The 22,096-nt window shown below is 33.9% G+C and overlaps 1 long non-coding RNA gene and 1 pseudogene across 2 annotated transcripts in view; one reads left to right on the top strand and one right to left on the bottom strand.

Annotated features, from left to right (window-relative positions):
• The first annotated feature begins 1,293 nt into the window (after window positions 1-1,293).
• On the top strand, window positions 1,294-8,370 carry LOC141519287 (KRR1 small subunit processome component homolog pseudogene; annotated as a pseudogene).
• Window positions 8,371-19,081: 10,711 nt separating this feature from the next.
• Window positions 19,082-22,096, bottom strand: part of LOC141516372 (uncharacterized) — a 155,246-nt gene continuing 152,231 nt past the window's right edge. For both annotated transcript variants that reach the window (XR_012476674.1, XR_012476673.1), the window contains exon 6: window positions 19,082-19,405. This is a non-coding gene — a long non-coding RNA (uncharacterized LOC141516372). The remainder of the gene's footprint in view (window positions 19,406-22,096) is intronic.

Genomic DNA, 22,096 nt, shown 5'->3' with positions numbered 1-22,096 from the left:
TCCCTTTGTCTGAGGGTTGAATTGTAGGCCTCAGGCAAGAGTCAGATACACACAACTGCTGGTTTATTTCTATTTCTGATTCTTGCCTAGTACACAGACTTCTTGCATAAGCATAGCAATAAAATGATTATCCCTATTTGCTAGGGCACTCCTCATTCCACTCTAGATTTGTGATCCAGCTTTGAATTATGAATAAGAGAGCTAAAGTATACAGTTTGGTTCCTATTCTGGAAGTCATTTTGGGACACTTTAATGAACAGACCATCTACCTTTCTATGCGGACTTGGTTTGGAAAAACGACTCACTGATATTTACTTTGTATTTCCTGATCACAGCTTAGGTTGGTGCTCTTTCTTTTGAAGTAACTGTGGAAGAGATCTGGTCTACCTCCCTCCTTCTGTTTCATTATCCTTGCTCTCTCCTAGCATCTTCTATTGAAAAATTCATATTGACTCTTATGAAGTGTTCACTGTAATTCCATGAACTCACAATTATAGATTCCCAAATTTTTCCAGCAATTAAAATTGTATTCATTTATATAAATTATGAAAAAATACTCTATTTCCCTTAATTAAAATGAGGAAATTCAGCAGTTTCTAAATTGGAAGATCCTCTCACTCTCCAAGTGAACATTAAAAAAACCCAACAATTTGTTTTTAGTTTTTAATGAAATATTTTGGTGTTGTAGTTTAGTCATTTTCATTGGTGTCCAACTTTTTTGCAAACCCCTTTGGGCTTTTCTTGGCAAAGACCCTAGAGTGGTTTCTTTCTCCAGTTCATTTTACAGATGAGAAAACTGAGACCGAGTTAAGTAATCTGCCAAACAGCACATTTTCTAGTAACTGTCTGAAACCAGATTTGAACTCATCTTCTTAATTCTAGTCCTGTTGTTGTATCTATTATGCAATCTAACTGCCCTTAATGAAATATTACTATTACTTTTGTCTATAGGCAATTGTCATGGAGAAATTGGCATTTGTATTGGATATCTCATATCTGGCTGAGTTAAACAAATGGATTAGACTAGATGTCTTCTGAAATATAGCTTGAGTGTGAAAATACCACCTGTTGTTTTCCTGTCATCTTTGAGCTCCTTCTCAAGCTTCTCAAACTTCAATGTTATTTATCTATCTAATTTTGTTATAACTAACACCAAGATAACACTGGTACTCCAGCCAGCACCACACCATCTATATGTGGAACCATCGATTACAGCAAATAGGGAAGTTTTGAGTACTGTGGACCAGTTTACTTTTCTTGGCAATGTCCTTTCCAGGGAGGTACATACTGACAATGAGGTTGATACATGAGTTGCCAGAGTTAGTTCAGTATTTGGGAGGCCCTGAAAGAAGTCTGACTACCAAAAGAAGACTGAATACCAAAGTGAAGGTCTACATAGCCATTGTGCTGACCTCATTATTATATGCCTGTCAAACCTTGACAGACCTCTTGTGGCATGTTAGGAAACTGTCACTTCTGTTTAAAGTATCTTAGGAAGATACAGACAGGAGAAGATATGGGAAATTAAGGTCCATTCTCAAGCTAAACTGCCTAGCATTCCAACATTACTACAGAGAGTGCAACTACGATGGGTTGGACATGTCAGAATGCCAGATGTACACTTGCCAAAAAAAACAAACTTATTTTATGAAAAAATAACACAGGGCAAGTACTCCTAAGTGGGTCAGAAGAAGCAATACTGAGACACCCTGTAGGTCTCATCGAAGAATTTTAGAATTGTTTGTACAGCATGGGAGACACAGGCTCAGGACCACCCAGGCGTGCCCTCATCAGTGATGGTGCTGCACTCTATGAGGAAGGCAGAATTAAAGCAGCTCAAAGGAACCATGACATATGTAAGTTTAGAGTACCTGCCCCAGGTGTTCATATAGACTATTTGTGCCAATTTATGGAGAACGTTCTGAGCTCATATTGGTCTGATCAGCTACAGTCAGACACATTGTAATTTGTCTCAGACAAACTGATATCATTTTGGTCTTCTGCAATGAAGGACAAGAATCAACCAATCAACTAATTTGTCTCTAATCTGCATCAATCACCTCCCAGAGAGTATATATGTATGAACATTATATCATTATGAGGGCCTTAATAAAGCTTTAGCAAAGAATCCAAACAAGTGATAAAAACTCTTTAGAATAACACTGCATGGGACATCATCAAGATTGATTCTTTAGCAAGAAACACAGATAAATTTGTGGAAAAAGGAGGAATTGGCTTATTGGAACAAAAGGATCTACTCTGAAGGCATGGGAACTGTTAAAAAACTATTACATCATAATTCAGGGAAATGCTGTTTCAGTTCTTAGGCCATTAATGGTTTAAAAGAAGTTTGAAAAGTAGTCCTAGATGAAAAATATTCATTCAATGTGGAACATCAAAACATTGATGATAAAAGCAAAAAAATTCAAAGGACACTAGAGTCAGATCACAGAATTGGGAAAGGTTTTGCTATAGTTCAAACATAAAAATTGAATGAATTCAAGGAACAAAAGGGAGGAAAAAGCTGTTAAGAAGAAAAATACAACTTCAAGCAGCAAAACGAAAACAATTCAAACATAAAGGAAACACAATTTCATTCACACAGGACCCATCAGTTTTAACATTAAAGGACTGGAGGGCAAAGGACCTGGGGTTACAACCCAGAATTTAAAATCCTGCAGATTGTCAGGGGAAAAGATGGATGTTTAATGAAATAGAGGACTTCCAGAATTTCCTGAAACAACTGGCAGACCTGATTAGAGAATTCAATAGTCAAATATATGACTCATGAGTTTCATAAAAAAGGTAAATGAAAAAGGGAAGGAAAAAAACAAAATAAAACAAATGTTGGTCAAGACCATCAAATTGTATTACAACCCTAAAAGGGAAGATATAATAATTTTAAATCTTGAGAACTTTACTTCTCTTAGGATAATAAAGGATCAAATATAATGGAAGAGATTGGACTTAAAGGATATGGATATAGTTGGGTCTTGTCTTTCTTTTGAAGAGGTCCAAGAGGACATCACTATGTTTGAGACAAAAATCCCTGATGAAAAGCAGAGGTGTTAATTCTAAACATGTGTCTCATTATCCTCTGACCCATTTTAATTTTGCTGAGCTGACAAAGCTCAGCACTTTGTCTGATGAGGGAATTGTAAACTGGGCAGTCCTGAGTCTGTCTCCCATAACTTACAATCATTTGTAAAGTTCTTAAGTGAGATCTGCAGAGCCTCCCAGTATTTAGAGCCCTTTAAGATTCTTGTAGTCAATGAAATCTATAGTTGACTCAATCCTGGATTCATTTAACAAGGGTTAAAATACCCTGGGTAGGGAGGAATAGGAAAAGTGTGAGAGAAAATAGCTCAAGAAATGAGTTGACTTGGAATGATACTCAGGCCTATGAGGAGGATTCTGTGTCCTTGGAGGATACTGGGAAAGGGGGTAAGGTAAAAAATAATTATAATTATAATTTGATGTAATTTGAGACAATATTGCTTATCAAACGATTAAGCAATCAATCTGTGATATTTTGATAACCTTATGAGCTTATCAAACAATCAAATAATCAAACTGTGATTGTTGATACCTAATTAATAGTACTTGGATGATAAATAATGAGCTGAAGAGGCACAAAAATTTCTAATTTTAGATGGAAAGAATGGAGAGTGTGAACACTGAGCAAGTTCTATTTAATAGATTTGACCCAGTGAGGGAATAAGATACATTTAAAAAAATATATCTTAATCTATAGGGAAGGAGTGGGGCAAGAATGGGGAAATGGAAAGATAAGGGAAGAAGGGACTGATTAAAGGTAAGGCAAAGGTATAAGTGAAAATAAACTGAAAGCTAAATTTTAAAAGAAAAGTTAAAGGGGAAAGGGAGTAAAATCTTGGTGAGGAGGAATAAGAGGAGAGGAAAAAGAAAAATATAAATGGAGCAAGATAGCTTGGAGGGAAATATAGAATTAGTACTTAATTGTAAATGTGAATGAGATGAACTATCCCATAAAAAGGAAGGGAAAGCAGAATGGATTAAAAAACAAAATCCTACAATATGTTGTTTATAAGAAACCCATTTGAAGCAGAGAGACACACAGGGTAATGGTAAAAGCATGGAGCAAAGTATCTTATGACTTAGCTGAAGTAAAAAAAATCAGGGCTAGTGATCTTAATCTCAGGTTAAGCAAAATCAAAAACTGATCTCATTAAAAGGCACCATTCATAATGAAGCTATATCATTATTAAACATCTATACACTTACTGACATAGCATCCAAATTCCTAGAGGAAAAGACGAGTGAATTACAAGGAGATATAGAAGCAAAACTTTAATAATGGGGGACCTCAACCTCCTTCTCTCAGACCTAGTTATATTTAACCACAGTATAAACAAGAAGGAAGAAGGTGAATGAAATCTTAGGAAACCTAGATAAGACACACCTCTGGAGAAAATTTAATCAGAATAGAAAAGAATATACCTTTTTCTCAGCAGTACATGGCACCTATACCAAAATTGACCATGTACCCCAGGGCACAAAAACGTATAATCAAATGAAGAAAGGCAGAAATAATAAATCCACACTTCTTAGACCATGATGGAATAAAAGGATCATGGAAGATTAACCAAAAACTAATTGGAAACTAAATAACTTAATCTTAAATAATGGGTGGATCAAACAGAAAATAAGAAAAATAATCAATAATTGTATCCAAGAAAATGATTCCAATGAGACATCATGGGAATATTTATGAGATGCAGCCAAAACAGTTTTTTGGGGAAACATTATATATCTCCAAATGCCTATATGAATAAAATAGAGATAGAGGAGATTAATGAATTGGGTATGCAACTAAAAACATTAGAAAAAAGAACAAAGTAAAGATCCCCATTAAATACCAAATTAGAAATTCCAAAAAATCAAGGGAAAGATTAATAAAATTGGAAGCAATAAAACTATTGATCTTATAAATAAAACTAAGATTTGGTTTTATGAAATACCCAATAAAATAGGCAAGTCTTTGGTTAATCAAGTTTTTTTAAAAAAAAAAAAAGATAACCAAATTAGCAGAATCAAAAACGAAAAGGGTGAACTAACCACCAACGAGAAGAAATTAGAGATAATTCAGAGCTACTTTGCTAAACTGTCTGCCAATAAATTTGATAAACTGAGTGAAATGAATGAATATTTACAAAAAATACAGACTGCTCAGATTAACAGATGAGGAAATAAAATACTTAACCCCATTTCAGAAAAAAGAAATTGGAGAAACCATTAACTTCCTAAGAAAGAGTCCCCAGGTCAGTTGGATTTATAAGTGAATTCCACCAAACATTTAAGGAACAATTAATTCCTATTCTATATATACTATTTAAAAAATAGGAGAGGAAGGAGTTCTGCCAAATTCCTTTTAAGATACCAACACGGTGCTGATACCTAAACAAGGAAAATTATAGACTAATCTCTCTAATGGATATTGATGCAAAAATCTTAAATAAAATTTTAGCAATGAGACTACAGTATGCTATTTCTAGGATAATACATCATGATCAGGTAGGATTTTGTACCAAGTAGGCAGGGATGGTTCAATATTAGGAAAGCACTCAACATAATTGAACATGGCAATAGCATAACCAACAGAAATTATATGATTATTTCAATAGATGCTGAAAAATCTTTGATAAAAAAACTCTAGAAAGTATAGGAATAAGTGGAATTTTCCTTAAAATAATAAATAGCAACTATCTAAAACCATCAACAAATATTATAAGTAATGGGAATAAACTCAGTGCATTTCCAATGAAATCAGGGATGAAAAAAGGACGCCCATTATCAGTTATTATTCAGTATAGTATTAGAAATGCTAACTTTAGCAATGAGAAGAAAAAGAAATTGAAGGAATCAGAATTGTCATTGAGGAAGCAAAGCTTTCACTCTTTGCAAATGATATGATAGTATATTTAGAGAATTCAAGAAAAATCATATAAAAAACTCCTTGAAGCAATTAGCAAATTCAGCAAAGTAGCAGGATATAGAATAAACCCATTATCATGATTTCTATATATGAACAACCAAAACCCAAGAACAAGAGATAGAAAGAGAAATCCCATTTAAAGTAACTATAGATAAAATTAAATACTTGGGAACTGAACTCCAAACAAACCCAGAAACTGAATGAACACAATTATAAAGCACTTCTCACCCAAATAAAGTAAGATCTGAATAACTGGAAAAATGTCAATTACATGGTTAGAGCGAGTTAATATAAAAAAAGACAATTCTACCCATATTAAATTACTTATTCAATATCTTACCAATTTAACTACCAAATAACTATTTTTTCCAAGCTAGCAAAAATAGTAACAAAATTCATCTGGAACAACAAAAGGTAACGAATAGCAAGGGAAGTGATTAAAAAAAATGTAAAGGAAGGTAGCCTAGCTCTACCCAATCTAAAACTACACCATAAAGCAGCAGTCATCAAAACTGCCTGGTACTGATTAAGAAATAGAATAATGAGGGCAGCTAGGTGGCGCAGCGGATAGAGTACTGGCCCTGGATTCAAGGAGTACCTGAGTTCAAATCCAGCATCAGACACTTAATAATTACCTAGCTGTGTGGCCTTGGGCAAGCCACTTAACCACATTTGCCTTGTAAAAGCCTAAAAAAAAATAGAATAATGGAACAGTGGATTAGGATAGTTTCAAAAGAAACCACAGTAAATGAATACAGCAATCTACTGTTTGATAAACCCAAAGACATTAGCTTCTGGGATAAGAACTCACTATTTGACAAAAATTGTTGGAAAACAGGCAAATAGTATGGCAAAAACTAGGCCTCAACCCACTTCTCACACCCTATAGCAAAAAAAAGGTCAAAATGGGTACAGGATTTAGACATCAAGGGAAACACCAAAGATAAATTAATAGGCCAAGAAATAATCTATCGATCTATGGAAAGGAGACAAATTTATGACCACACAAGAATAAGAGTACATTATAAACTACATATTAAATTTAAAAGTTTTTTGCATTAATAAAATCAATGCGGTCAAAATTAGAAGTAAAGAAGAAATCTGGGAAACAATCGTCACAACCAGGAGTACTGATATAGGTCTCATTTTTAACATTTATAAAGAATTACATCAAATTTATAAGGTCACAAGTAATTCTCCAATTGATAAATGGTCAAAGGATAAGCATAGACAGTTTTGATATGAAGTCATTAATGTTGTATATTAATATATGAAAAAATGTTCCAAATCATTATTAGAGAAATGTAAATTAGAACAACTTTGAGTTATCACCTCACACCTATCATATTACCTAAGATGAGAAAAAGGGAAAATGATTAATGTTGGAGAGGTTGAGGGAGGATTGGGACATTGATGTATTGCTGGTGGAATTGTGAATGGATTCGAACATTCTGGAGAGCAATATAGAACTATGGCCAAGGGGCAATAAAACTGTTCATTCTCTTTTATTCAGCAATTCTAATTCTAGATCTGTATCCAGAAAAAATCATAAAAAATTGGAAAAGTCCCACATGTTCCAAACTATTCATAGCAGCGATTTTTGTAGTGGCAAAGAATTGGAAACTGAGGGGATGCCCAACAATGGGGAATGCCAAAACAAGTTAAGATATATGAATACTGTGGAATATTATTGTTCTACAAGAAACCATAAATGATTGGACCCTAGAGAAGCATGTAATGAGTTGTAGGATCTGATGCTGGATGAAGGGAGCAGAACCAAGAGAACAATGTACACATTAACAACATTTTGGGATGATCAATCTTGATGGAAGCAGTTCCTCTCAGCAGTTCAAAAAGCAAGGATGGTAGTATTAGTTTTGCTATGGACAATGCTCTCCCCATCCAAAGAAAGAAAAACAAAAACCAAAAAAACCCCTTCAGAATCATATGATCACTTTATAAAAATTATCTCTTATATATCTCTTCCCCTTACTCCTAATTCCTCATACTGAAAATGACTAATCTGTAACCATGTTTATCAAAAATATGTATGTACAATGTTAAAGTGATTGTTTGCCATTGAGGGGAGGATGGAAGGAAATTTTGTAAGTTAAAATATACATATGAATATGAATGAAATAAATAAACTTTCATAACATGTATTTGGAAAAATAAAATATCAATAAAAATAAGATAAAGCATACTCCAATATCCACAGCCAGAATGTTGAATTGACAAAAAAATGATTAGTAATGAATATTTTTTGAAATAATCTCAGACAAGGCAACAAAAAATGCACCAACGAAAGCCTAAACAATCTGAAGGAAGTAGTCACTGAGAGCAAGTGAAAAAGAAACAAGGCTTTTATTTCACCTAAAAAAAAAATCAGTTTATGAAACCTAAAATTGGTTCTTGTTCTTCCTTCTCAGAGGTCTAAAAAGAAATCACTATATTGGATTCCTACTTCTAGAACCTAGGAACATGTGAGTATATACATGAATATATACTTACATGTGCTACAAGTGTATGTGATGTGTGTGCTTTGTCTCTGTGTGTAAAGTTCAACAAGTTGCCTAATTTCTATGGATCTCAATTTTCTCACCTGTAAAATGGACATATGGTGTCTTTTTGAGCACTTATTTTTGCATGTGGACAGTTCTTTTTTTTTATGGGTTCAAATCATTATCTATTTTCTTTTTTTTCTTTCATTAATTTATTTATTTATTCTTATTTGTACAAATAATATTTTTTGATACATTACTAAAATATTCCTATTTAAGAGTAAACATAATACCCCCCCCAAAAAAATATAGAACCACATGAGCGATAAAGGGGAGAGAAAAAAATTAAAATTAAAATAAACAAATAATAATAATTGTAGGCATGGCCAGGTGGCGCAGTGGATAGAGCACTGGCTCTGGAGCCAGGAGCACATGAGCCCAAATCTGGCCCCAGATACCCAACAATCACCCAGTCGTGCAGCCCCAGGCAGGCCACCCAGCCCCATTTGCCCTGCAACCCCCTCAAATAATAATAATAATAATAATAATAATAATAATAATAATAATAATAATAATAATAAAATGTGCTTCTGTCACAGGTGGATCACATTCTTTAAGTCCATCACAAAAGTTACTTCCATATTTTTCTACCATTGCCATTGCTGATCTCAGCTCCCTCCATTCTTACTTCTCCACTACCATGTACTATATTTTCTCTCTCCTTTCACTCTGACTCTGCTGTAGGGTAGCTAAGTGGCTCAGCAGACAGAACCCTGGTCCTGGGTCCAAGAGGCCCCAAGTCCACACACCACCCCTTAGGCCCAGCATCTACCCTGCCCTATGGTCCCAGACAGGCCATCCAATCCCAGCCCCTTGCAAGAAGTAAAAATGAAAATGTGTTATGTCTGACCACTCTCCCCCCATGATCCATCCTCTCCTCCATAACTCACATCCCCCTTTTCCCACTGTCCTCCTTCTCTCTTTCCAACTCCAGATGTTTATACCCCATTGAGTACATATGCTGTTTCCTCTCCTAGCCACCTCTGATGAGAGTGAAGATTTCCTCATTCCCCCTTGCCTTCCCCCCTTCCATAACATAGCAATAACTCATTGTAAAAAAGAAAAATCTTATTATATGAAATAGCCTATTCCTTCTCTCCTTTTCCTTTCTCCCATTACATTTCCCTTTTATCCATTGACTCCATTTTTACACCACAATATATCTTCGAATTCAGTTTTCTCCTGTGCTTCATCTATAAAAGCTCCTTCTATCTGCTTTATTAAATGAAAAGCTTCATATGAGTATAATCAGTATCATTTTTCTATACAGGAATACATGCAGTTCATCATCATTAAGTCCCTCATATTTTCTCCTTCTCCTCCACTCTCTACGCTTCACCTGAATCCTGTATTTGAAGATCAAACCTTCTGTTCAGCTCTGGCCATTCCAACAGGAACATTTGAAATTCCTCTGGCTCATTGAAAGTCCATCTTTTTCCCTGGAAGAGGACATTCAGTTTTGCTGGGTAGTTGATTTTCAGTTGCATTCTAAGCTCTTTTGCTTTCTGGAATATTATATTCCAAGCCTTATGAGCTTTTAATGCAGTTGCTGCTAAGTCCTGTGAGATCCTGACTGCAGCTCCACGATATTTGAATTGTGTCCTTCTGGATGCTTGCAGTATTTTCTCTTTGACTTGGGAGTTCTGGAACTTGACTATAATCTTCCTTGGGGTTGGTTTTGTTTTTTTTTTTGGATCTCTTTCTCAGGGCGATCGGTGGATTCTCTCAATTTCTATTTTGCCCTCTGCTTCTAGGATATCAGAGCAATTTTTCTGTAGCAATTCTTTGAAAATGATGTTAAGGCTCTTTTCCTGGTCATGACTTTCAGGTATTCCAATAATTTTTAAATTATCTTTCCTGAATCTGTTTTCCATATCAGCTGTTCTTTCAGTGACATATTTCACATTGTCTTCTAATTTTTCATGCTTTTGGTTTTGAAGTATTACATCTTGATTTCTTATAAAAAGCAGCAACCTCCCTCAGTTCCAGACTTTGTCTGAAGGATTTGTTTTCCTCAGAGAACATTCTTATCTCTTTTTCCATCTGACCAATTCTTCTTTTTAAAGCATTCTTCTCCTCAATAACTTTTTGAACTATTTTATCCATTTGAGCTATGCTGGTTTTTAACATGATATTTTCTTCAGCATTTTTTTTGGATCTCCTTGACTAAGCTGATGACTTCATTTTCATATTTTTCCTGCATCTCTCTCATTTCTTTTCCCAATTTTTCTTCTATCTCCTCACTTGATTTTCAAAGTCTTTTTTGAGCTTTATCATGGCCTGAGCCCAATTTTTGTTTTTCTTGGAGTCTTTAGATGCAGGAGCTTGTAGTTCCTCATCTTTCAGATTGAGTGTTTTGATCTTTCTTGGGATCCACAGGCAAAGTATTTCTCAATGGTGTTCCTCTTTTTTCTCTGCTTACTCATTTCTCCAGCCTGTGCCTGGTTTGGGGTGGTGCTTCCTGAGCTTTTGAGTATTATTGGGACACCCCACACATGGGTCTCAGTGATTGAGGCACTGTCTTCCCTCCTGGTCTGTGAATGACCATAAATGTAGCCCACTCTGCCATGGGGCTGAGGTGGGGGGTGGTCTGCTGTTCTGTTGGGGAACTAGACTATGATCAGGATCTGAATGTGTTCAGAGCCCCAGAGTCCTGTTCCAGAGAGAGAGGACAGAGCTTGGTAGTCTCTCTCCACTCCCTTCCCTAGGCTCATCACTCATGCCCTGGGGGCTCCTGCTTATCAGCTCTGCCTGCTTCCAGTTTCTGGATCTGGGCTGCCATGGCCATGCTGTTCACTGTGTGCCCTGGGCTTCAGATGCTCTGCTCGCTCTGGCAGAGGCACCCCCACTGATCCCCCAAGTTGTGCCTGGTGCTCCCTGGGGTATAGATCAGGAAACTGCCCTTACTGTTGTGAGCTGTGGCTTGCAGTACCCTGGGGCTACCTTTGGGAGGCTGAAGTTCCTTTGCTCTGGTGGGCTACCCCTCTAACCCCATGGAGTGGAGCCTTTCTGCTCTTTTCCAGGTTACCTTGGGTTGGAGAACTGCCTCACTGGATCCCTCTGAAAATTTAGTCAGAGTCCTTAGTTTATAAGTTTTGAGTGAGAGCACCTAAGAGAAGATCCTCTCTTGTAGCCATCTTGGCTCTGCCCCCCCCCCCCCCCCCCCCCCCGCTCTAGTTATAACTACTTCAATGACCAGCACATAGTAGATTCTTTAAAGAAAATGTTTGCTGACTGATTAATTAATTGGATTATCAAGGTCATTTGGAAAGAAAATAAAGAACTTTGTTGGTTTCAAATCACCTTAAAAGACTGTGTTTTCCTTAGAAAAAAAAATTTAATGTGGCAGAAAATGATCTGGTCGAGGTTATGGGAGACACGTATTTCAATTCTATCTCTGTTATTATCTATGTGACAATGGCCAAGTCACTCAAACTCTCTTACCCTCAGTTTCCTCATATATAAATCAGGGATAGCAATGTATATAGATTTTTGCCTACTTTAAGGGATTATTATGAAGAATTAATGAGATAATATATGTTAAACTGTTTTGTAAACCTTAAACTCTATATAAATGCTAGTTACAATAAAAATGATAGGATGGAGTTGGGATATATGTATTGCTCTGTAGAAATTTAAAAATGGTGTGACTGTCTTTAATTATGTTACATAATAAAGATGTCCAGTTAACATAATAGTATATTCAGTACCAGTATATGAATATTTATTTTGCTTAAGATTTTAGCAGACTTTGGTTCCTTTATGAGCCACGGTTGAGTGTAGGGAATTTATTTAAGAAATTTACGGATAAGGCAATAAAACAAACAAAAAAATAAAATTAATCATTATAAGAACAGGTAAATTAATTATTTTTTTAAATATACATGGTTGGTCTCTGTATAAAATCTAAGTATAAATGCTTTTTTGCTATCATATTGCAACCCTAAGGAAACATTTATTTCTTTCCACCGTTTTTTAAAAGAAATGGAAAGATAAAATAAAAAGTCATCAATAAGTAAGCAAAATAACCTCAATAGCTTTCCTTATGAAACTTACTACACTGAGAAATCATTCTGTTTTATGACAGTTATCCTAATAAATTACATTGCTGTAGTTAAAAGGCTGCCACAATTTCTATTAAAAATTTCTATATTCAAAAGAGTTAGTACATTGTAAAATTTTTCTATGGGGTTTTGAATTAGTTATGATTTTTATTTTTTTAAATTAAAAATTAAATCAGCTCAATTATTTTCCTAAAAGCCACCTCTTTTTTAATATCAAACATAGTTCCCCCAAATGAAATAGATTAGAACCAAGTACAAAGTTCTATCTTACTGATTACCTTTTCTTTCTCTTGATTTCCAGTTTTAACTTACATAGTCACACGGAGGAGACTTTGGTCATAGAAGAAGAAGAATAGAAGAATAAGACCTTCCCTCACTTCATAGAAGATGAACTCCAAACATGTTAACATTACTGTGCCCTTGTCTATTGTATACAAACATATATCATTAATATACATATATATATATATATATACATGTGTATTTATATACAAATACACCTATATAGGTTTATTTTTTATTTTGAAAATTACCATGCTCTCTAGTCCTTACCTGAAGTATTATTTTACATAATATACATTAAGATATATTATTTTGTCACCATATAATAATTTTTAATGAAAATAAAATGAAAAAACCTGAAAAGAACTCTTTGTGCAAATAAGGGAACACATTTAAGGTGGGAAAGCCACTTTGTATCTAAGTTTTCTTAGCTGAAAATAAAGGGGATTTTTGTTAAATGGCCTTTATATTCACCTCTGGCTCTGAATTTATGATCTGTGATTTTAAAATTGAATGGGAGCTTTTAAAGTTATAAATGACCTTTATAACCTTAAAAGCTCCTGTCCAGTTTTAAAATTTAGTAGTTGAACTACTCTGATTTTACAGATGAAGAAATTAAGACAAACAGAAGTGAAACCACTTGCTAAGAAGACATAACAGGTATATAACAAATCTGTGCTTGAGATAATGGTAAAGTTTACTAAACTTTGAAATGCACAGGAGTATTTCTACCATTCTACACTTGGTAGGTATTCAATTAAAAAAATTCTGAATCAAATTGAATTTACACTACAAATTTGCTAGAATATTTTAGAGTACTTCCTTGATCCAGGATTACACCAGCTTTTTTGCCAACAGACTTCATTAGGAAAGAAGAAAATTGACTTTTAAGTTAGAAATGTCTATTGTTTGATGTCAAAAACAAAACAGAGAAACCAACAATGAAAACCTTTCATATTTTCTCACAGAAATAGGAGAAAGGAGTCTGTGTAAATGTGACTGAATTATTTTAAAATTCGAAACTAAAGATGTAGTCAAATCAAATAAACCCAGGGTAGCTGTTACCATCCCCAGTATTAATATGAATGTTTTAAACTAAGGCTATAATAATTTTCATTATCTATCAATTTAAATTTTCTAATTATTTAATTCAACCCATAAATTTGAGCTACTTTAGCACACTTTGGAGGAATGGTTATGAGGTATTTCTCATAATGTTAACTCTAGTTATTCATAAAAATTCAATCTAGTTATAGTATCTAAGTATCATTCACAAGCTGTGAGCTAAATTCTCCTCTTTAAGCACGAGTTTCATCATCATCATCATCATCATCATTAGTATTTATATAATACCCATTATGTGTGCTTCACAAATATTTTATCATTTGTTCCTCACAACAATCCTGGGTGAGAAATGCTATTATTATACCCATTTTACAAATGAGAAAGCTGGTCGATAGCAGTTAAGTGAGTTACCTAAGATCACATAACTAGTCAACATCTGAGACTGATTTTGAACTTTAGACTTCTTGATTGAAGGACTCAGTGCTCTATTTGCTATATCAATTAGGTACATATGTGTGTGTATATAGATATATTTAGATATATATATATACACACACATAGACATGCTTGTGCCCACAAAGTCGACTTTGAGAAGAGAAGATTTTCCTTTTAACATTAACTATAGTCTTTCATTCTAACCAAGTAGACACAGGCATAATGCCTGGTAACCAAGAGGGGTTACTATGCATAATTTATCATTTTGGAATAAAAAGGTTTTTTTCCCTCAGTCTGAGAGAAGAATAAGATAATGTGAATGGTACATTTCCATTTACTCAGGATGACTGAGTACTCTACCATATCCTTTGTAGAGTTCATTGTAGACAAAGCAGAATACATGAGAAGTGTCTTAGTTACTATGAACATAGTTATAGGGCAATTCCCAGGAAGGTCAGTTCTATTCCATCTTCATGTTCACATATTCAATTTAGTTCAATTCAACTTTAGATAATTTTTAATACTTTCTATATGCTTTGAATTTACCATGTGTACATTTAAGACTGGCCTGGGATCATAAAATTGTGCCATCATTTAATAGCTAAAATGCAAATATCAGTTAATACAATCCAACCAATATTTTCCATCAGTTCTGATCATGGATAGACATAGATGACCAAAATAGCAGAAACCACTGCTTTCCTTTTAAACATGCACATCTAACACTTGAGTTCACATAAAAATCACCTAATGCTATTCAACTAAGTTTTATTTAAGTATTTACTATGCAGAAAACACTGTGCTAGGCTCTGGGAATATAAACAAAAAATATAACCCAAGTAGTCCTTTCAGGGATGTTTTGAGTGCATTAGAATCATTTTGTTTGTGGTTCAGTCATCAGTGTGAGCAATCATCAGAAATATGCAAATACTATAAATTGGGAAATACTACAAATCAGGGCTTGATTTGTAGTTTTATTGATTGATTAGAATTTAAAAAGTGATACTGAAAATGTTTACAATCTATAAACTTAAATTTGTGTCTTTTGCATATTTCCCATCTTTCCCCTCTAACCTTTCCAGAACTTGCTGTCAAACATTTAATAGCTCAGAACTTAAGAATTTTCTATTATATTTTAGGCAACTAAGTTGGTACAATGTGTTGTGAGGAAAGAGATTATCAAAAGGAGTGAAATGGGCAGTCCAGAAATCTTCCCATTGAAAGTAGAGTCCATATTGAATCCTGTAGAAACCTAATGATTCCAAATGATGGTATGAGAAGAAAGAGTATTTTCTAAGCAGGGAGTACAGGATATGTAAAGAAATAGAAGTAAAAATGGAATTTTTATTTCTGTAATAGGAGTATTTGTCTAAAACCTAGAGTAGGTAAGGGGATTAATCTGAAATAGATCTGAAAAGAGAAGTGGAAACCAGACTGTTGAAGACTTTAAATGTCAACCTAAGTAGGTTATATTTTATCCTAGACAAAATTGAGAACCATGATGATTTTTTGAAAAGAAAAGTTACATATTCAGAACTGTGAATTAGAAATATTATTATTTTAGCTGCATGGAGATTGGATTAGAGATAGAAATATAGATAACTCTTTTGAGGCTTGAAAGGAGTGTGGCAAGGCTTAGTGCCTTTTTTGTAGGGGTGGAAGAATTTAGATCATAATTATATAAACCAAAAAGTAATCAATAGATTCGTGGTATTGAAGATGGGGTAAAGATGTTTAAAGCATCAAATTTTAGGAGGAAATACAAGGGGAAGAAATCAAAAGTAATGGTAGACAAAGAAAATAGTCACTTTTTGGTTAGAAACCAGAGAAAAGGAGAACATAATGTGTAAGAGTTGTTTTGAAGTATATAGTATAAGGAAGAAGAGGATGCTCATAGAATATTGCTTTTATTTTTCTCAGTAAAATAAAAGGAAGAGTTCTGCTGAAAGGGAAGAGGGGAAAATGTGGTATGGGGAAAAGAAGAAAAATTTACAAATAGCCTTTCTGTGTCATATGTTAGAGAGTTGGTCTGGAGAATAAAAAAAGATTTCTGAGTAAGAGTGAGGGTATATTTGAAATATGTAGCATAAACTTTTAATGACCAGATGGAATAGTTATATGTTTTTCTCTAGCAATGTTCATTAATAAATTAATAAATTCATTAATAAATCATAAATCATTAATAAAAAGGGCTAGTGAAAACAAATGGTGGGTTTAACTCAGGTTTTAGGTTTGGCAAGGTGTATGGTCAAGACTATAAAGGAAAAATAAGATCAGAATAGAGGTGATTGATTGACACAACAAGAAAAGATGGATTAAAATTAGTGATAAGGAGTAGAGTTAGGATGAAAGTAATTCATATTGGTGTAGTTACGTACACTAATAAACTGCTGGGAGGAATGTGATTTTGTTTAACCATTCTGGAAAACAATTTGTAATTAATGTGAAAAAGTCCTTAAACTGTTCTTATCCTTTGACCCAGTAATCTTTCCATTAGAGATAAAAATCCTAAGGAGATCAGTGAAAGAAAAAAGGATTCCTTCTATATAATAACATAGTAATAGAGAGAGTGAAAACCAATTACTATTGACTAGGGAGTGACTGAATGAACTATATTATATGAATGTGATGAAATATATTTGCACTGTAAGAAATGACAAATAAAATGAATTCAGAGCGATTTGAAAAGATTTGTGTAAACTGATACAGAGTGAAGAAGGAGAATCCAAATGAATAAAAAATCCAGTTATTAAAATAAGGCAAATGCAACATACCCTTATGATGCATTAAAATCCCAATGAAATGTAATGAAAGAAATTACTTGGATAGGTTACTCGGCTCCAAGGGATCATTCTTTGTTCCTCTCAACCAAGAGGACAAGTGCTACACATTGCTGAACTCAGTCATTGAGTTATTTGACTTTGATCAACTGTTTTTATTAAAAGTTTTATATAGTAAAATGTATATTGGATATAAAACTGATATAAAAGACGAATAATAATTTAAAAAAGAGAAGTTTTAGAAAGTGTAAGGGAAGGAGAAAGGAAAGCACAAATGTTATGATCAGAGGGAAGAACTTAAGAGATAATAAAACAGTTAGTTATTTGTAATAGTGAGATCCAAGATGTCACCTTGCCTGAAGTTTAAGAATTTAAGTAGAATAAAGATTCAGATAATAGAAATGGTAGAGATTTAAAGATGTAGTTGAGGGCATTTCATGAGACATCAATGTATGTTTTGAATACTCAAATAGGAATACATGGTTTCTTGAAATGGAGAGAAAGGCTGTGAGCCAGACTCTGAAATCTTATGAAACAATTCATCTAGATGACTCTCAGGTCTATGCCTTGAGTCTTAATCTTGTTTCTGAGGTCTGGTCTACCATTAACGACTGCTATTAGTGATAACATTTTAGGTTAGGGTCATGGCTAATATTATTTCATTTCAATTTCCTATCTCTATGATTTTATATTGAGAGATCTATGTAGTGCTACTTTACATTCATATGTTCAACTCTGAGGAAATGCAATATCCCAAATTGGGGAAAGATGCAATTAATTGATTGGAAAATCCTTTAGACTGTTTAGAAACTCTTTGTTTCTTAATCAACTCACTCCCTTTTGTTCCCTTGCCAAAGTGTATACATACTTTTTAGAAACTCTTTGTTTCTTAATCAACTCACTCCCTTTTATTCCCTTGCCAAAGTGTATACATATATATGCAAGGGAATAAAAGGGAGTGAGTTGATTAAGAAACAAAGAGTTTCTAAACAGTCTAAAGGATTTTCCAATCAATTAAACAATGTATTATTTTTATAGAGCCATAGTGCTAGAAGTGGCCTTAGAGATCATGAAGTTCTAACCCCATATTTTATAGTTGACAAAAATGAGTTTCAGAAAAAGGAAATGCCTTACCCAGAATCATATAGTCCAATAAGTATCCCAGGCAGGAATCCAAAAACTACTTCAACAACTGTTTCACCTGTTATTTATCCTAAGCACTTATGCTAATTAAGGCAGTTTTATATTTAATTTGATCACAGAGAAGTCAAGCTCTACAAACTTCTAATGGACAGATAAACTTTTACTTTAGAGAGTTTCAAAAAAATAAGATGCAGAAAATAATTTTGAATAAAGTTATGCTTCTTAAACTAAAAGAGCAGCAACAACAAATAAGCAATACTCACCCCCGTGGGAGTCAAAGAAGTGCCAGGCTGGCTCAAAAATTAAAAACAAAGAAAAAGAGTAGAAAAAAATAACAAAAGAACAGTCTGGGCTTCAAACAGATGACATTGTGGTGGGAGGAAAAGTAAATAATAAAGAACAATGCAGCAGGATATATGAAGACTTAGATCATTTAAATGCTAAAAGATGAAAGCCTGTTCAAAGCAGTTCCACAAAGAGAACAGTGACATATCTCCCCCCAAAAGGATATCAAACAATTACTTGTTGCCAAGTATAAAGAATCAAAAGGTAAAAGAATCTAGGAGAGGATTTTTCATGCAGAATTAAATATTAATGAGAAGTAATAAGAGAATAAAAGAACAAGATAAAAAAAAGGTCAGTGTTAAAAAACAAAGCAAAAGCCCCAGCTATGATTAAGTAGGGCAGAAGAGAGTCTAAAGATGGCTAATCTCTACAACTTTAAAAACTAAGGGAAACACACTAATTATGAGAGAACAAAGGAAAAAGAAGCCACAAAGAACTGGTGTTGATAAAAATGAAAATGATTTCCATTAGGTATGATTTAATAAAGACCTTTGCTTTTGCATTAAAGACTGTTGCTGTTAGAACTCCCCACGTTGCTATTCTTTATTGGAGTATTGTCTTCAATGATTCGACTAGAATATAGAGTTTTTCAAGATTTGATAGAATTGAAGTTCAAAGATCTAGCTTCAAAAACTCTGTTTTTGCTATTTAGTGAGAACTTGGGAAGTCAGTTATTCTTCTGCACCTTTGTTTCCTCATCTGCTATATGATGGGAGTGGACTTGGTATTCTTAAAGTCAATGTTAAATCGGTGATCCTATGAAGAGGAGAATAAGAACAAGATGAATCATATATAAATATATACCCACATATATACATACATACATATGTATATATATATATATAAAACAATTCAATGCTATGACTCACCTTGATATCTGCAGTGACTTGGGCCATAGGATATCATGTATTGAGTTTACATCATAGTCTAGTCATAACCAAGTCCATAAGAATAAGGGATAAGAATATTTTAGTGCAAGCAAACTAAGAGAGATCCATACTGGAATATTAACACGTATAAGCCATCACTGATAGGACTTAATTTATATTATGAGAAAGGGAGAATACAGTGTGATGTGCCAATAAGATCTGACCAAGATTTGTTCACTATTTAGCAATGATCCAGAAACAACAAGCAACAAAGTTGACAAAGAAGAATCTGCTGAAGGGAAACTTGAAGAGGATATTAGTTTGCCCATAGATACAGAAGAATTGTCTTTTTTCCAATCCCACTTAACCATTTTGGTGTTGAAAATGTTCATCAAAACCTGACATTCAAAATGATAATATTGAAAATCTTTATAGATCCCTTACAACTGACAACTATATGGTTTCTTGTAAAGGTCATAGATAAGAAGGATACTTTCAGTTGATACTAAAAATAAAACAAACATAAACTGGTGACTCATTACATGGTTACAGTGATAAATATATCACTACATAAAAAGATGAAATGATCCCTACATATAAGCTCAGGGCTGTCCCTTAAAGGTAACTTATTTTACTTCTATAAGACTCTGCATTAGTGTGCTTATAGCTGATTTCTGTAAAAAATGTGATATCAGAAAGATAAAAAGGTATCTTCCACTGTAATTGATCCCTAATTTTTTCATGCATAACAGCAGATCCATGATACTTTACAAATCTAAACATAATCCTCATTGGATATGCTAAGACTATATCCTTATATTGTTATTAGGTGACCAAAATTCTGGTTCAGATTCCTTTCTATGTAACCACTATTAGTTCTATAGCCTTCTATTTTCTTTCCTCTATCCCAGATTGAAATATCTATCCTTGTAGCATATAATCTAATTTTTAACTTTTCTTCACCTATAAAAATGTAGCTTTTTATTGTCCTCTTTTTTCTTTTTTTTCCTTGACTTATTCTAGATTTCTTGCAAACTGTCTCTTTTTCCTATTTTTCCTCCTTTTCCCCAGTTTTCCTTTTAATGGAATTGTTTCATGAGTGATTTAGGAGATGTGAATGTCTGCTTTCATTTGTTTTTGGTGAGGAGTTTTAGGAAGAGTCTGTACTGAAGTTAGCAACAACAATAGAATGAGTTCTAATATCTTTAGGAGGGAAAGGGTAACAACTATGGCAGAAGGAACTGGTAATGATTGCTGATAATAGAATAGAGAAGCAATAAAGAAAAAAAGCAGAGGAGCACCAACGGAAGTGAAACTAGCAAAAGATTGATGCTCTAGTTTCACAAGGAAAATGAAGAGCAGTGATGCCTTATCTCCATTAAGGGCCCCAACCAAAAGATTGTGAGAATTCACAGAAACTATGCAAAGGGAATGAAAGTGATAGGAAGAGGAAGATGGAAAGGGAGAGATTAAGACCAAGAGAGAGGGATAAGGAGAGGGAAGAAGAAAAAAAAGCTTTCTTTCATTCTTCCCTTCCTCCCCCCCACAAAGTGATTCCCTTCTTAGAGGCTTAGGATATTCCAAACCAAGACACTGTTTCCACTTGACTATTCTAAGACCATATCCTGACTAAACAACTGCCCACTCTTCCCTGCAACCTATAGGTGTACGCTGACTTGTTTGGTTAGAAAATATATGTTTCTGTTCACTTCTTGTACCATTTAAAGAATTTGTACCCAGAAAATGGATCATAGGATAGAGACAGCATTCTTTTTAGAAACTTTATTTTAGAAACCAAGTAATTTCTTGAAATGGATATATAGATACCCATTCCCCATGATAGTAAAGAAAGAAGAGAGACTTTAGAAAGAGACAGTATGACAGATTTAGCAAGTTATGTGTCAGTGATGATCTTCGAGAGTAGAATGGTTAGAAGCCACATTAAAGGAGTTTTAAAAATAATTGAGATGCAAATACAATCAGATTTTAAAGAAACTGCACAAACATCAACTGCTCATGGATAGGTTGAGCTAATATAATAAAAATGACAATTCTACCAAAAATACCTGTTTAGTGCCCTACCAATCAAAATTCCAAAAAAAAAAATACTTTAATGAGTTTGAAAAAGTTGTAAGTAAATTCTTATGGAGAATCAAAATGTCAAGAATTTCCAGGAAGTCAACAAAAAAATGTACAAAAGAAGGTGGCTTAGCCTCACCATATCTAAAATTATAAAGAATCAGTCATCAAAACTGTCTGGTATTGGCTAAGTAATAGAGTGGTGGATCAGTGGAATAGACTAGGTGCATTAGAAGGAAATGCTTATAGTAATCTTCTGTTTGATTAAACTCAAAGAGTTCAGCTATTGGGATAAAGACTCTCTCTTCAATAAAAACTGTTGGGAAAATTGAAAGTTAGTATGGATGAAACTTAGATTAGACCAACACCTCATGCCCTATACCAAGATAAGATCCAAATGAATACAGGATCTAGACATAAAAAACATTACTATAAACAAACTGGAAGATCAAGGAATACTTTACCTATCACATCTATTGAAAGGGAAAGTTTATGACCA

Source organism: Macrotis lagotis, chromosome 3, assembly GCF_037893015.1.
Source record: "Macrotis lagotis isolate mMagLag1 chromosome 3, bilby.v1.9.chrom.fasta, whole genome shotgun sequence".
NCBI classification, from domain to species: Eukaryota; Metazoa; Chordata; class Mammalia; order Peramelemorphia; family Peramelidae; genus Macrotis; species Macrotis lagotis.
This window is presented reverse-complemented; position numbering and strand designations above follow the sequence as displayed.